The 16,584-nt window shown below is 50.9% G+C and overlaps 1 protein-coding gene across 5 annotated transcripts in view; it reads right to left on the minus strand.

Moving 5' to 3' along the window:
* The window catches only part of Ten-a (Teneurin-a transmembrane protein), a 587,521-nt gene that overhangs the window by 204,101 nt on the left and 366,836 nt on the right, over positions 1–16,584 (minus strand). The window lies entirely within an intron of this gene.

The following is a 16,584-nucleotide window of genomic DNA, read 5'->3' on the forward strand; positions in this document are numbered from 1 at the left end:
TTTTGAAACCCTTGTTTCGCAAATAAATGGGAGACATCATTTGTGTTGTAACAAGTGTGAATTGAAAGTGAACCAGTGAAAGTGAGAATATCGACTTTCTTGGTAGTTTGCGGTAATCGAGCTTCAAATATTTTATAGATTTTCTACTTCGTCTCGTTCTCTTGTTAGCACCAGTTTAGTTTCCTCGAGGTTCTCGGTTCGTTGTAAGAAGCGTCGGTTTATTTTCGTTCCCCTTTTTATTGAAACGTAACCAGGCTAGAAACAGGACGACGGGAATCAGTTGTTCGCTAGTAACCGAACGCCCGTCGCGTTCACGCCATTATAGATTAGCACCGAGAATCCCCCGTGAAAGTAACGACATCGTAACTAGCGCCTTGTTAGCGAGACAAGCGGCAGCAGCTACTGCGCGATCTTCCGGTAGCGGGAACTTGACCCGCGCCACCCGCCGGGTTAATTGAATTTATTAGGTACAAGTTGCCTGACTTCAGCCGCTGTGTCCGCGAATGATCGTTACGTGGCCCTTTCGCGCCGCGATTTACGCCTCTGGTCTGGTATTTTAAAGTCGCCGTTCCTTCCGTCGAGTCGGATTTCCCCGGGCACTATCTCCTGTTAATTAAATCCCAGACGGAAAATGCTCCGATATTCCCGGAAGTTAACATTTTCGGGAAAATTGGATATCCGCGTGTGTAATTGGAATCGCGAGTTTCGATTTTACTCGAAAAATCTACGCTCCCTAGAAAAAGCGGGGAATCGTGATCGACGACACGAGGAAACGCGGGCGCGAGCCGATGCACGAGCGAGTAAACAGATAGCGCCGGGAGCGATGGAAAATCAGCATCGATACGCGTATTATCGTACTGACAGCCGGGCCGCTGGTTAATTTTTAAGCTTCCTTCCTGATGTCAGCCCGACGTTGCAATTCAATTCTACCATCCAGCTCGCATAGTCCTGGTCCGCCTGCCAGAGACGTAATGCATATTCTAGCTGATGGAACGTCGAGGACTACCTTCCCTTTATCTGTATAGTTAATGAGTTCATAAGTAATGTAGCCGCCACTGAAGTCCTACCATCGATCGGACAAAGTTGCCGTACTTTTTTCCCGACGATGATCTCCCATGAGGCACTTCAACAATTCCTGTCGATCCACGGACGTACACTATTCACAGCTTAATTCCACGACAATTAGCAATTACAATTTAATCATTCACTCAACTCCCAAGACACCGGGTAACCCAGAAATCCCCTCGTTTAACTAAAAGAGGAAAACTGAAGAGAAAGCTGAAAATCGGGGACAGATATCGAGATATTTTCCTGAATTTTCCCGATCCGCTCGAAGACCTAAATGGTTGAAGATGCTCCGAGGAATCCTGGATCCGCGTCGCAAACGAGATTCGAGTGTCGAAGTTGCTCGGGGAAGTGCGCGCGTTATCAATTAAGGGGAGTAGCCGAAAAAAGGAGGAAACAAAGAGAAGGAAAGAGAAGAAGATAAGGAAGAAGAAGAAGATAAGGAAGAAGAAGAAGAAGAAAAGGGTTGGCCCAAGATGCGAGGGCAGAGAAAGAGAGAGAGAGAGGGTAGTGAAGCACGAAGTTGCGTTCCGAGCGGAAAAAATTACTGAAGCTGAACGGCGAGTCATTAGCGAGCGGGAGAAAGGAGGTTAACGTTTCTTCTTACGCTTCGACGTAGCGGGCGAAGTTTCGTCTTCATCGGGCCGGCCGGAGTTGCTCGGGACTGCCTTCCTTCCGTCCCTTTATCTGGCCCGGCAATTCGTCACTGTCTTCGCGTTTCAGGATTTTTACGAAACTACCCCGGGATCCACCGGGCACGCCTCGGTACACAACGGCATGACGAATCGTCGTCGCGATATTGTTCTTTCCGAATCTCGTGGATTTACGAAGCGCCGAGAGGGAGAGGCGGGTAAAAGAGAGAGATAGGGGGTTCCGTTCTGAGCGGATCCGCGTCTGGAGTCGCCGCGGAACGAGCATCGGCTAAAAACTGTTACGGCTAATTTCCAACGGCCTCCTGTAAATCCAATTTACGATTCGCCGAAACGTTTGCGTCGCGTAAAATTTCCTTATGCAAATCACGCGCGCCGGTTACGGACCCGGCATAGTTTCCCGCGCTGCGCGCTATTTAGTACAGCTTCCCGGGGTACGTGAAACGAAAATAAATAAGCAATTAATTTCAAGGAACACTCTACGAGAGAACAGCAACGTGTTTCCGATATTTCGCGAACGGTGAGCCGGAGAGGCATCCTCTCGGCCCTTTTCGAGTTAATAGATACCGCCGTCGGATCGGATAGAATCCCGGTCCCTCGAATTCCCGATTGCAGCTGGTCGCCGGGTCGGACGAGTGGCGTTGGCCGTGTCCAAATATCAAGCGCGTCCTTTGTCAGCGATCGGAATCGACTGTAAAACCCTCCACTATCCTTTCCAGCGGTTCGCCATGTAACCGGTAACCGGTCAAAAGACTCAAGATGCCCGGGCGTCGCAATCAGAGGCGGGTGTCCATTACGTTGCCAACTGGCGGCCGTGTCAAACAAGCCGCATGCGGAAACGCGGAAGTAGAGTGGGCCGCATAAGCGGTGCCTTACGATCCTTCGCAGGGATCCGTGGCCGGGGATCGGAATTGCAGCGTGATTGGCACGCGGTGCACGGAGATCAAAGGCTTTGATCGCGGCACGCGTTGTTGCGCGCCCAAGAGACACCGTGACAGATCGTGCGCCGTGGCCGCGCGCGCGACAGAGAGAGAGAGAGAGAGCTCGTCTACCCTTTGTAGCGGCGAGCATAAATTGTCGCAGCGTCAGGCGCGCGTTTAACGCGTAAACAATCGTGCTCGCCCGCCCCCTCGGCTCCAGAACGAAGGAAATCGACGAGCGACCGAATGAATGAGACCTCTCCCATCGAAAAAGTCTGGACCTCGGCGAGGGTTGTTTCGGCGGCCATAGCGATAACGCGGAGAATGCGGCCCAGCGATCAACAGGGCTCCTTCGATATCTCATATTATCCGTCCCTCGCGCGAACGGTTCTTCTTTTAGCCAGGCATTCAGCGTGTCCGATCGTCGTACGTATTCATACGCATCGCGCGAAGGGGACGGCGAAACGTTGCGCTGTTTCTCCGTGGAATGTTATTGCCGACTGAAAAACGACCTCGACTAGGGTCGGCAGCGTTCGCGGACGCGTTCAACCGTTTCCGAAATGCCTCGGTATTTTGGGGGTCGACGTATCAGAGTCCTATCGCTCGCCTTCAAAGCTGAATCGAACTCTGATCGCGCTCCCGTGTCGATTTTAATACGATCGTTCGGAGTTGTCTGTGTATTTGTCATTCTTCATGGTTGGAACATGCATTGATCATGTGGAAATAATCTTTTGTAATGTTTTAGTAGAATTTTCCTCGTTTACAAGTGGCCTAGATTATAATAATTAGGAGCTGACGATCACTTAAAAGAAAAGAAAGATTCTGATCAGATCAATATTAGCTCCCATCTCGTTCACTTTCATCCTTCCACGTCGAAGCTAAGAATAGGTCGACGAAAAACACGTCGATTTTAATGGAGGACCAAGATGCACCGGTGATAGCTGTAATCCTTCGGACAATTCGTAGCAGTTGCAACGGGGTGCATCGGTGTATCAGCGAGGATGCATCAGGCGGATCGAAACATAGCGAGAGGCAGCAATGGCCACGATCGACGAAACGTAACAGCGGTGTCATTAACCGGGCCGGTGCATCGACCCAGTTGTTTCCGCGCCATTAGCGAATAATGACACTTCTTTTTCATGCCCGGATAGACCGCACCGGCGCGATCGATGCCGATCGTTCCGACCATTTTGCCGCGGAACGTCTCGCGTTCGTGCCGACGTCGATGCGCGACGGTCCCCCGGAATCAGCTGGACCGCAGCTATTCAAACGACATCCTCCGGGAAGAGGCAAACAGCTCGCCCAGCGACTTCATCTTCCTTCCGCTTAAACGCGACCGCGCGAGATGATTGATCTTTCCCCGCCGATACATTTGCTTCCGAGGTAAAAAGAGGAGCAGAAAAATGTGTCGATCGACGCATCTCCTATTCCGCCCGGCGGACAGTTTGATCGATTCGAGCGCACTCGAATGTACACGTGACTTTTTGCGCGCCGCTCGAGCATCGTTCGTAAGTTTCAAAGCTTTCATAGAAAGCTTTTATAGAAACAAAATTATTAACGGGACGGTCCGCTGCTCGCTTCCCCGAATTCTCTCGTGCCTTCTGTCTCCTCTGTCCCCGTGAAACTGACTGACTTTTCGGAGCAATTTCCATCCCCCCACAATCGTTCCGATAAAGTGTTTAACCCGCGTCGAGGTCTTACCCGGGCTAAATCAATTGATCGCCAGAAAGTTCGTTATTCTCTATACTCACTCGCGCGTCGTTCGCCTCGCCCGAACCTCCCGTTCCCCGGAATCGCGACGCACGTCCGCTCGTCGATACATCCGGTGTCCCCGAACTACGGGGAGCCGGTTATCCTGGCCGCTTCGCTTAATCGCGCCGCGGGACTCTCTTAACAAGAACGAACGAGTCCCGTCACCGTAGGAAATGCAGTCGGCGGCGTGAAACGCGTCGGATGGGAATGAGAGAAGCGGGAGAGAGTGGATGAGAGAGTGATAACTGGAACGATAGCGCAAGAGCGATAGCGAGCGGTTGGAGTGACAGTCGAAAGGGCGAGTAAGAAGCGGCGGCAGGGGCCGCCGGGGTGGAAGGACGTTAGAAAATGGAATTTCGGTAGCAAGGGATGCGAGCATGGAACCGGGGCTTGAGGGGCGGAGAGCGGAAAGTGGGTGGGAGGCTGGAGAAGGTCGGCAGGTGGAGGAGAGGGGAGAAGCAAGGGAAAAAGAGGACTGCTCTAGTAGATGGCTAGGTCCGTGGATGGAGTGGATACAGTTGAATCTGAGGGTTTCTTGGTTGTTGGGTGTTTGGCTGTCCGCCAGAGAATCTCTGGAGCGCGACGGTTACCTTTTTCTCCTCCGGGAGATCTCTTCGATTCTGCACAGAGGCACGCACACTCTCGTCCGCGCCGCGCGCCGCGTATCGCGTCTCGGTGTGCGTGCACGCCGGCTACGTAAACCGACTCGTCCCTGTTTCCACATGGTGCGCCGACCTCGTCGTTACACTGGCCACTTTCGAAAAATTTTCTTTTGCTTTCGAAGGAACAGGATCAACGAACTTTCCGCTCCCTTCTCCACGGTTCACGGTCCATCGTCCTCTCCCGCTGGCACGACTATTTTGCCGCAGCGATTCGTCAAGGTCGCGGTTAAACGCGATTTATAACGATCACTTCGGCTCGCTCTGTCCGCGCGGATATACGACAATTGCGACGAATAGAGCCGGTCTTTCGTCCTCGCTTTATGATCCGCGAATTGTTCCCCGGGGACGATTCTTCTAATGCCGCTTCATGATCGCGGTTATCATCGTTTTACGGACGTTCCTGGTCGCGAGTGAATGTAATCGACCAGTTTACGGTGAATCACTGTGTCGCTTCCGCACTCGTGGCGGCCGCCATCTTGAGCGCGACTGTTTGCACGGTTTTGGCACTGGCGAGCTCGGTAGAGGTATTCGGAAATCCGTCGGAGAGTTTCAAAGAGCAGTTTCATTCGCAGGTTCGGGTGCACGGTTAAATTCGAGTTGGAATCTTGACGGTCGAATTGAAATTCAGGTTCGAACGGTCGGATTCGAATCTTACCTGGAATATATAAATTCGAATTCCAGTCTCGACGGTGAAATTTAAATTCAAATTCAAGTTCCAATAGTTAAATTCGAGTTCAAATCATAACGGGCGAATTTAAATTCAAATTCAGATTCGACGGGCAGCGGCCAAATTTAAATTTAAATTTCAACGATGAAATTCAAATTTAAATCTCACCGGTGGATTCAAATTCAAATTGCAACATCTGGATTCAAATTTCGATGGTTAAATTCGACTCAACGCCACAGTCCGTTGATTTACTACTTTGCGAAGACTTTCTCCCGCATCGATCGCGGTCTCGCGGTATTAGAAGATTCGAATCCTAAACTCGAAAGCCAATTTAAAGTCGAGTCCCACGCTCGTAACGCGCCGCGGTTACACGAAAAAGTTCCCTTTAATAATCTTTTCATTCGAACTCCCCGTAACTGCCGCGAAGACTCTCGGAAGCGAGTGGAAGGAGCGAACCTCCCTAAGCTGGAATACAAGATAAAACGTTCGCTAAACCCCCGGAACCGCCATCAGCGCCGATAACCGAAATCATTCGACAAGAATGCCCGAAGGATCGTCGTTCCGCGGCATCTCGAGCGGTATCACTTAGGATAGAGCCGCGCCGTTTCATTCTCGGCGGCTCCCGATATCGCTATCCATCAAACGATCTCGAGGGCAGGTTCGCGCGCGCGCTCGCCCGCACGTCGAATAAAAGCGTAATAGCGTGGCCGCGTTCCGGGGGCGATATCGCGCGGCCAACAGCCTCGTAACCCAGCCGTTCTTCTTCATTTCGTTGGCCGCCGCTCGTAAACCCCCGAGCATATGCGTGTCCTCGGCGGCGGGATGCACGCGGGCTCGCGTTCGCGGGGGCAAACAGCGCCGCTTAAGACTCCGTAAACACTAGCTTGATTAACGATAATGGCGATCTAGGGCGATTCCCGATAGTCCGCCACTCGATTCTGGGATTTGAACTGGGGTGAAGCGAGGGTGAGGACCAGGGATGCGTCGCGAGAGGGGCGGCCTGATGGGCGGTCTGATGGCCCTGTGGACTAGCGGCGAGCTGGGGGCGTAAGTGGCGGCGAGGGGGGATACGGGGTGGAGCGGTGGAGGTGGCAAGCTGTCGGTGCAACGAAATGTTACCGGTAGAACAAGCAACCCGTGGGACGACGAACGGCGAAGGTAATCCAAAGGGGTGCGTGCCCAGGCATTCTGATCAGCGCTTTACCTCTTATAGGTTTGCATGATGTGTTATGATCGTTAACACCGCCCTACCCCGTCCTGAAGTACCACGGATATTGGCCGACCACCGTATGCCGGCCGTGGTTAATCGACGATCGTTGGATTGGCCAATGAGTTCTTGTTTTCGCGGCTCAGCCGTGTGGGTTTCCGCGCGAGTGTCCGTGCACGCGCGCGTCAGTTCGTGTGAATTAATAGTTTCATTCGCGTTGGTACACGAGGCTGCATCTCCGGATGGCTGGCACGGAATCGCGTATAATAGGCGCTCATGAATATCTATCGCGCGGTATGGCTTTATTCGAAATCGAGCGCGCCGGTTCCGATTGAAACGTTATTTTCTTAAATCGGATCGCGTGATTTTGTACCGGACGTTTAGAGGTTCGCGCGCGAGGTGGTAAGGTTATTTTCAGTTTTCCTGTGTTATCTCGACGATGCCTACGAGCGGATCGTATCAAGTGGTGCGCCCTGTAGGATGAGACGCACGATTGATAGCCGTCTCTGAAAGCTTCCACAATTCATTTGACAGCATTACCCGCCACATCCTGTTTCACCGGTTCCTCCGACGTGATCTGCGTGTTGCTAATCTACAGATAGGCCATTGTGCCGATTCCTTTCCGCTTCTGATCCCGCGCGCCGAGAGGAACTGACAACCGCTAATCTCCACGCGTTCACAGAGAAGTTGAGGCTTCCATAAAGCCCATTCACAATAAGATCAACCGTGTATCCGCATCTCGATTCAGCTCCAGTTACCCAGACCGCGCCGGTTAGTTTCATCAAACTCCCCCGGCCCGGCGCGGCGCGGCGTCTCCTTTTCTTCCCGTCGCGAATAGATATTCACTGTGAAACGATATAACCGAACCCAGCAATTTACTCGAGATTCGTCGCGGAGAGTCGCGGTCCGATTACAAATCGCGGGCCATTATTCCATCAGGCTCTGGCTGACCTACTTCGCCGGTCCTACCTCGCGAGTCTGTTAATATCTCGACGAATTAATCCCGTAACTTGCTAGGCGTTACTTATCCGCGGTTAATTATCCATTTTTAGCCTTCCGTATTCTCCTATTCCTTCCGTTTTACGTTTGATTCACGGCTGGCGATATTTTCAAATCTCCAACGCTTCTCGGGGTAAATTATTCTATTGTAAATATTGTCAAGATTCGTGACTAACTGAATATTATATAGTAAAATAATAATCCCTGCGCAAGGATGACACGTATAATATGTAGACATGAAAAGAATATGATTCTGCAACTGAAGCGAAATTTATTAACCCTCTGCGCTCGAGAGGTGCCTCTCACTCACCACTCGATTCCATACAGTGAAACTATGAAATCTGATATTTAATATTATACCTCGTATAACGCACCAATTTGGAAATATCGAAATAAAACAGCTTTGTTCCTCATCGAGTTAGTTTCACGAAATATCGTCTTCATCTCATCAGAAAATGTCCAAATATTTCCAGCGTGAAACTACCGAGCGCAAAGGGTTAAGTTCACGGAATTCGGTATCGTGTGTCTTCATTTTTTCTCGGGGCAATTCCACTCGTGCCGTTAGTCACCGGGGTGATACGCGAATTAACAGATTACGCTTCTAAACGGTCACGGTTTATTCAATTAAACGCGTAGATCCGAGGAAGAGTTAATTGAAACGCTCCGTCTCGCATCATATATCACGGACGGCCATTCCGTAAGAGAATGGAACTTTCCCTTCTGTGTCAACAAACGTCTCCTCGCTTCGCACCCCTCTATCCACCACGGAGGCGGCCGTGCCCGTTGCCAATATCCTCGGGATCCTATCGGTTTGGCGACTAATGAATGTTTATTAGTACACGATCCGCTGACGTATCGTTCGGGACTCGAGACGGATCGATACGGGTCTAGACGTTTGTAGCTGGAAATAATTGATTCTAACCTGATCCGAGGATCCTCTTCTCGGCCGGCTGGAATTTCATCGGGATAGCGACGCGAATTTCCGCGCGAGCCGGAAAATCTGCGCAAAATTCGAAACGGCCGATCGTTTAATCCCCGCTCGCGAAAAGATACCGAACATCTTTGGATATTAAGCCCGCCGGAACGATTCAAGTTTAATCGGGGCTCGGTCCGCGATCTAAATAGTCCGGATTCAAAACTTCCCTCGGCTTTCGGCCGCCGAGTGTCGATTATTTTTCTCCCCGGGAAACGTACCGACAATTTAATCAGGAGACGTCTTCCGGAACGGTATCGCGAGGATCGATCCAGGCGACGACCTCTCACCTTAACCGTGATAACGGGCAGAACCGTCGGAGGGTTCGGGATAACTCGTCGCGATTATCGTTCGCTTATCGTTTTCATAATTAACATATTACGAAGAAGTTCGCGCGGCGGGGCCGAACCGAGATAAATGGGGCACACGGTTCACGGGGATGGGCCAGGGGCGCGCAGAAGTAATCTGGACGGGGGCCAGAAGCTAATTCCCGCAATTCCAGTTGATGAAGAGTACGGGACCATTCCGCCGCGAAGCTAGTTAAAGTTCAACCACTTCTATTTCCGGTTTGTTCCTAATAGCGGACACTAGACGCGGCCGTACACGTGGCACCGTGCGGTTACGTTTGTCGTAACGCGGTCTGCCCGACCCGCGGCATATTTTGATCCCGGCCGGATAAGAAGTTTCGGGCAAATGAGTACTTCTGGACGGGAGGTAAATCTGCCGAAAGAATATTCCCGGCTAAGCGGTCTCGAGCTGGATCCACGAAGTTGCGGAAACAGAGGTGTTCGATATAGGTCCTAAAGCTTAGGGAAATTCGACACCTTCGCTTTACTCTGTGACCATTAAACTGCGCCATGTATTTCGTGAAATTCCTATGGTAGTCGAGTCGCGTAACATTGTGCCTGCTGCGACGAAGATGGCAGAAGAAATAATATTTTCACTACTAATAGGACGAAGTAGAAAACACAATATTCGTATAATCCTTTCTCTTCGATTGATATTTTCGCGTTACATCGATCCTCTTCCAGATAAACCGTTGCCGCAAGGTAACGATAATAACGGCGACGGCGCGAAACAGGCGAGATCCATCGGCGTTCCAAGCGTCGGCCTCATTAAATCCAACTTTATATCATAAATTATCGCGTAATCATCTTTTAATAGCGAGCAAAAACGGCGGTACTGGCCGGCTAGTAATTTCCCGCAACCCGATGAATATCCGTCGAGCGTTCGTCCGTGTTCGGCAATTACCGTTCGCGGATCGGACGGCACAAAGCGGGGTGGGACTAATTCTAAATTTAATGGGGACAAACGAGCCCCGATACCGCGGCTCGAATAAAATATCATTAATGTAATGAGTCGGACGAGGAGTCGTTTAAACAACGCTGCCGCGCGATACAAATGATCCGATCGGTTAATGCAGTCGGCGCTAGACGCGGAAGTGGGGACGGGGGGGTCGAGGTTGAATTAGTTGCCGAGGACAAACGATTATCCTGTTTAACAGGTCGCGAAATGCGTACCGATATCATTTTAATATAATACGTTCCATCGGCCCCCGGAATAATTTCAATTTCATATCCCCGGGGCTGTTTTACACGTCGGGCCCGGATCGCGCGCGAGCGGCGTGCCGGGAAACCTATCCGCGGGATTACAACGAAATTGCCGGCGAAAGAATTGATACGCCGCGTGTTAAATTCGGTTTCACGGTGGCGCCCGATGGTGTGCATTACCGCCCGCTGAGCTCCGACCGAATTCCAGCTAGCCGCGGATAAATTGCGACCTGGGTCGCCGACGCAACGCAACCCGGGATCGCGCATTTGCGTCACGTAACATGTTTTACGCGGCCGCTTTTGTTACACGCGCGAATCTTATTACCGGCCCGGCCGTTTCCACGGCGGATCGAGTTAAATGCAGTTTTTACTTTCGCCGCCGGATCGGATCATCGATTGATGATCAGCCCGCCGCGGCGCACGCACCGGTCCGAGGTCCCTTTTGAGGTTGTTTCTGGCTGATTTCGTTCGTCGATTCGATTCGCTCGCGTCATTACTGCTTATTCTCGGTAATACGAACGGAAATTCCGTTCGTGTCGCAATTAAGAGGTAACGGACAGATCTGGGTTCGACGGCGAGGAATAAATAGAGGATCGGGCGAAGAAGTATTTCGAGAAATTGTGTTCGAAGGAATAGGTTTAACGCTAAAGGTTGATAGTAATTGATCCGGTGAAATGTTCTCTATGACGTTGAATCGAGTTCGCGCCCAGAAATGCGCACCGCGGGTGTCCTATAATAAGAATTCACGTCTAAGTCCGGCTAAGCCGGGCGCTTCGATCCGAAACGGCAACGGAAAGTTTGCACGTAATTGGAAGATCCATAGTTCCGCGAGATACGTCGCGGTTAAATTGGAATCAGGCTAATCTCGGCGCTCGTTTCGCATTAAACCGCGTTTCCGCATGTGGGGCGAACATTCAAGAGGCAGTCGATCTCTTGAGTGCTCCTTTGACGGGTCGCTCTTTTTAATTGCTTCGTCGGGTGTCCCCGGGGCTGCGCGCCGGGAAACACGGCTTTCTGCTTGTACAAGTGTCTGATCCAGAAACCCAGTTTATCGCTAATCGAAGGGAAAGGTCCCCGAAGTAGGCGACAGGACGCGCGATCCACTTTGAGTCACGCGTTTCCGGCGCCGTGCGCGAACTAAAATGGAAGTTTGCGCGGCGTGACAAAGTGAATTTTGTATCCGTAGAGAAAACCTCTCGCGAGAACGTTAAAGCTGCGTCGAACGCGAAAGATCGGCGTCCCGTGTTATCCATCGTTCCTCGTTATCCCGTCCTCTCGTCGGAATCCCTTCCCGATAATGCGCTTACAAATATCTTCCGTCCACGTATCAAAGACACGGCCGTAATAACTGGTTTTTACAATGGGCTCGCGGCTGTTTGACGAGCAAACAACGAGGAATAAACACGCCGGGCCGGTCCCCCGGCAAGCCTTTCGTCCCGAGATAAAAATACAACGCTCTTTTTCGCCCGGCGATATTGTTTCCACGGGGAAAGTGGTTTATATTTACCTTGGGCGGGATGACTTTTATAGGAGAAACGGATTCCCATCAAGCGCATAATATAGCCGCCTATCGGCTCCGCTGGAAACTGGCGCGCAATCGACGCGCGAACAATACGCTCCAGTCGGGGGGGGGGGGGGGGGGGGGTAGCGATATAATCGTTAAATATTTCGTTTCGTTGCCGTATAAATCGTATCACTCAAAAAGTTCTCGATTTTTATTTTTGTCCTTTTTTCCCGGCCGCGATCGGGGAGAGGTTGGTTGGGGGGCGGGGGGAGATTTTTATATCCAAACGGCTAATCCCGCGGATCGATTCGCGGTGTCGGGGGTAATTCAATACCGGGGTGGCGGCGAGCAATTTTCATTCATCGGCGTGAATTCTATCAGCGAAGGCTGGAAACGAAGCATAGAAACCGGACGGGAAAAAGCGAAAAAACGCGGCCCCGAAGACCGCCGCTTTTCTAGCGATCCTCTTGGGTACGGTCCGCTGCGGGCTGGAACGGGGAAAACAGGGGCCGGGTCGCCGCGATTTTATTTACGGCAACGGAGTATGGATCCGTAATGGATCAGCGATTGCCGAGCATGAAGCGCAGCGACGAATCGCTCGCCGGTTTTTGTCGGGCCGAAAGAAACATCGGGGAACATAAAAGGAACGGCGGAACGATTCGGCGATAGCGAAGCGGCAAACCGTAATACAGCCGCCGGTTCTTTTCGTTGAATGTATTTCTATGCGATTAATATAAACGGAGTTAATGAGAACGAGAACCGCGGCGTCGGCGGTGCCACGAGCGTCGCCGCAATGAACAGAGGAGTAACCGGAACGATAAGAAAAATATCTCCTCGAATAAAATGTAAATATTCGCGTCGGAAGGGTTGCGAGGCGGGACTTTTATCTAGAATGAAATTACGGGCGGAAGTGCTGGCCGCGCGAATACATTGTAGACACGCGCGCGCGAGCGAGCGGCCGGGCGCGGCGGCGCACCCTCGCTCAATTTGAGTTTTATTTATATCCTCTTGGGGATAAAATGGGCATTGCTATCGCCGCGGTCGTCAATTGTGCTCTGTCGTCCCTCGTTTCGACGACTCCTTCCCACCCCGGCGCTGCACCTCGACGCTAACAAGTGTCTCCATAAGCGATCATCATTCTTCCTAATTGCGCAGCGCCCCGCGTTCAATCGTTGATCTTCGAAGTTTCAAATTCTGACGCTCCCCTACTGCGAATTTATCTCGGGCTTGTCGGTGCGCCCATTGTGCGCGAGGCTAAAACGCTTGTAAGCCTTTTCATCGATGAATTTATTGAATTCGTTGAAAGTGAAGGTATGTCCTCTGTGAAAACGCTGTTAGAATTAGAACCGTTATTAATTTTGTATTGTTCTCTCAGTACCGTGCTATGTTGTACATAGTAGCATTGCTACTTTTACGTTAGACTTACGCGGAATACGAGGAATCAACGCGGAACGCAAACAACGGAGCAAAGTTGCGGCCGGATGCGGTCTGGAAGACAGAAACGTGACATCATCGTCGTTTCCTAAACTCCGCCGACTGAAAAGGGAATACTTATACCTGCGTAGATACATATATGACAAACCCGTGGCAAACTAACGCTTGCTTCTCGATAGTGGTGCAAGTGGAGCGCGATGAATCCTACAAAGTTTCTATCGATCCTGCGAGACAACGACCACCAGCCCCGCCGCCTCCGCGCTTACCGCTCTAAAATTAACATGGATCCTGCGAGAATCCAGGCTCGCGTCGCTCCACCGTTCCCGGAAGTTTTTATAAGACGCGCGAGCATTAAAAGCGGGAGCTGTTCGCCTGATTACCCACGAGATCGGAGTTAGAATCACTGCGGACTGCAATCAGGGCTAATAGTTTCTAAATATTAACGATGAACCGCCTTGCTTTAATGGGACGCTAACCTCTAAGACGCGGAGTGTATTTAAATATTCAGTAAGAGCAAATACCGTAATTGGAATAAACATTTGTTTCGAGCTGATCTTTCAGGGAGTTGAAATATTCTGCTCAGCTGTATTAATTATCGATACAAGAAGGTCGAGAAACATTTCCGTTTAAAGTAATCTCTAACACGCGTGTCGTTTAACTTTCGATTTCGTCGTACGATCTGTTCTTTTCCGTAGGCGATAAGAATTCCGAGAGATAATTACGTCCATCTGCGACGGAGCTATATCGCCGCGGCGCGACACAAAGGAGAAGAACATTCAATAAGGGAGTGAATTCCGATGTTTGTAATATCGCAACGCGGAGCGAACAGAAGCGTCGAGAACGCTTTTCTTCCCTCCGCGGCGGCCCGTCGGAAAATAACGAACAAATAAAATCAATACGAGAAGAAAAGCCACCGCTCTCCCGGCTGGTAATCACGCTGTTAAATATTACGTCGCCGGGGCTCGGCATAATCGATTCCCTCGAATTCAATTAGCCGCGGCGTATTGAGGTCGATCAAAGTGTGCTGGACCGCCGGGAGGACGTGGTCAATGATTGAATGAGTGACCGCCTAATAAGATGATTCTTCCGAGCACCGCCGCTGTCGGCGAAACATAAAGCGAACGTCCTGCCGAATATTTTCGGACCCCGAAGCGCGGCGTAATTCTTAGAATATTCTCCTACGTTTCCTGCGAAGAGACTCGTAACCTCGCGGAACTTTCAAAGTCCTACAACCATTTCTCTGGAACCAGATCTCGGTGTCACTCGTGTCTTTCGAGTTTCAACCTTCTTCTGCTACCAACCGTTGAGATTCGAAGTGGCAGACATAGAACACGAACGAAATTCTTCATCTACTAAATTATAGGTGAACTTTCCATCTTCAAACCCTAATGCTCGTGCTCTATTACCACGAAGACGTTCTAACTCTATACACACAGACTTAAGAGACATTTAACCCTTTGCACTCGGATGTTTTCTACTAGAAATGTTTACCATTTCTTTACGAGGCGAAGGCGATGTTCTTTGAGACTAATTCGAAGAGAAATCACCAGTACATTGAGGAACAAAGCTGTTTTATTCCAATGCTTCACGTATCGAGGCATTATACAAAGTTTAACATTAAATATCACATTGTATAGTTTTACTGTGTCAAATCAAGTGGTGACTGAGCGTCACCTCTCGAGTGCAAAGGGTTAAAGCCTGAGCGCCGGCAACGTATCGGCCACTTAGTTAGTTTAATGAGTAGCAAAAAATATTCAAAACATTATACATTTTCGTAAAATAGTACAAGGCGAGAGATAATGACTATCACTTTATTTTGTACAAATTGAACTTTGATGGTACAAATACCGATGGAACGACTGGATCTTTAACGTTTAGTCGTCGTAGCGTTCTGTCTGGTTCTCGTCGCGTTTCAGTTTATGTAACCCCGGGTTTTTTCGTATTGGTCAGTTGCAGTTTTAGGTGGAGAAAAGCTGTATTCTGTTATTGGTCGTGGGTGTGTCTATTTTACTCCTTGAGGTGGGAAACTGTCGAAGTCTGGTTTCGTCTCGTCGTTGTGGTGATTTATGGTGGTAAGTCGGAAGTAGCTGTTGCGTCGCATGCGGTGACCAGGTGTTTTATGACCCAGGTATGGAGGCCGTAAAAATTAAGGACATTTCAACGTCCTTACATTCCCTCTCTCTCTCTCTCTCTCTCTCTGCGCTAGCTGCGTGATTGTAAATTATATTTCAGGACGCATCTTCGTCTGTTTATTTACGAATACGCCTCGAGTGTAACAAATGGAAATCCAGAAATCCGCATTACTGCAGAGCCGACACTCAAGCGATAGACTCAGAATCGTTTTCACGGAGCCGGCGCTCAATAAAACAAACCGAATCGCTCAAAACCGACAACAGAGTATCTATCCTGGCGCACGACGGACCGCGAAAACATTCTCGCGGCCGAGGAAGCGGCCGTGTAACCCGTAGCTCCCGGCGGATTGCATTAATTCCGTGCACGACACGTAACCCTAGCAATAAAGTGGCGTAATTGCCGATGTGTCCGTGCCCTTTGGGCGAAGAAGAGGAGAAAAGCCCGCCGGGGCGGCGGGCGGAGGCGGGCGGAGACGGTCAGGAAAAGGGGTGGCCTTACAAATCCAGCCCGACGTGCCCCACACGGAGCACGCAGACAGCGAGCCGACTTATGCGGGCCACGTGCGCCATTCTAATTTGCTTACGAGCGGCCCGACCGGCCTTAAAGCAGAATGCGTTACGGGGACGCCGGGAATACGTGCGACGGACGCCCCGGCTCCGACGCTGGGCCGAACAATGCCCGGCGCTGTCCTACTCGCTCGCCTCCTTATTGTTTCTCGCCAGCCAGACCTGGACATGATCCATTCGCTCGACATTTTTTACTGGGGCCGAGGGGCGAAGCGGGGCCGAAGGGGGCGGACCGGGCCGAGCACGCGAGCGCGAATAAAGGAGTCAAGTGGCGTACCGCGCGAACACAATCCCCCCGGATTCGGTAAATGCTCCCGCGAAGACAATCGCGGGGGGGATCGTTTCTATGGACGAGTTCCGCGCGGAGCCGATAGGGCGTCGGGACTCCTGATGGAGTAATCGTGTGAGCGTGAAACCCGGGGCGCGAGCCGTAGAGGGGGAAACTTGAAAATATACGGTACGCGAGGTATGCATTCGGGTATGCCGAGCTGAAAAATATTTC

This window comes from Nomia melanderi, chromosome 10, assembly GCF_051020985.1.
Source record: "Nomia melanderi isolate GNS246 chromosome 10, iyNomMela1, whole genome shotgun sequence".
NCBI classification, from domain to species: domain Eukaryota; kingdom Metazoa; phylum Arthropoda; class Insecta; order Hymenoptera; family Halictidae; genus Nomia; species Nomia melanderi.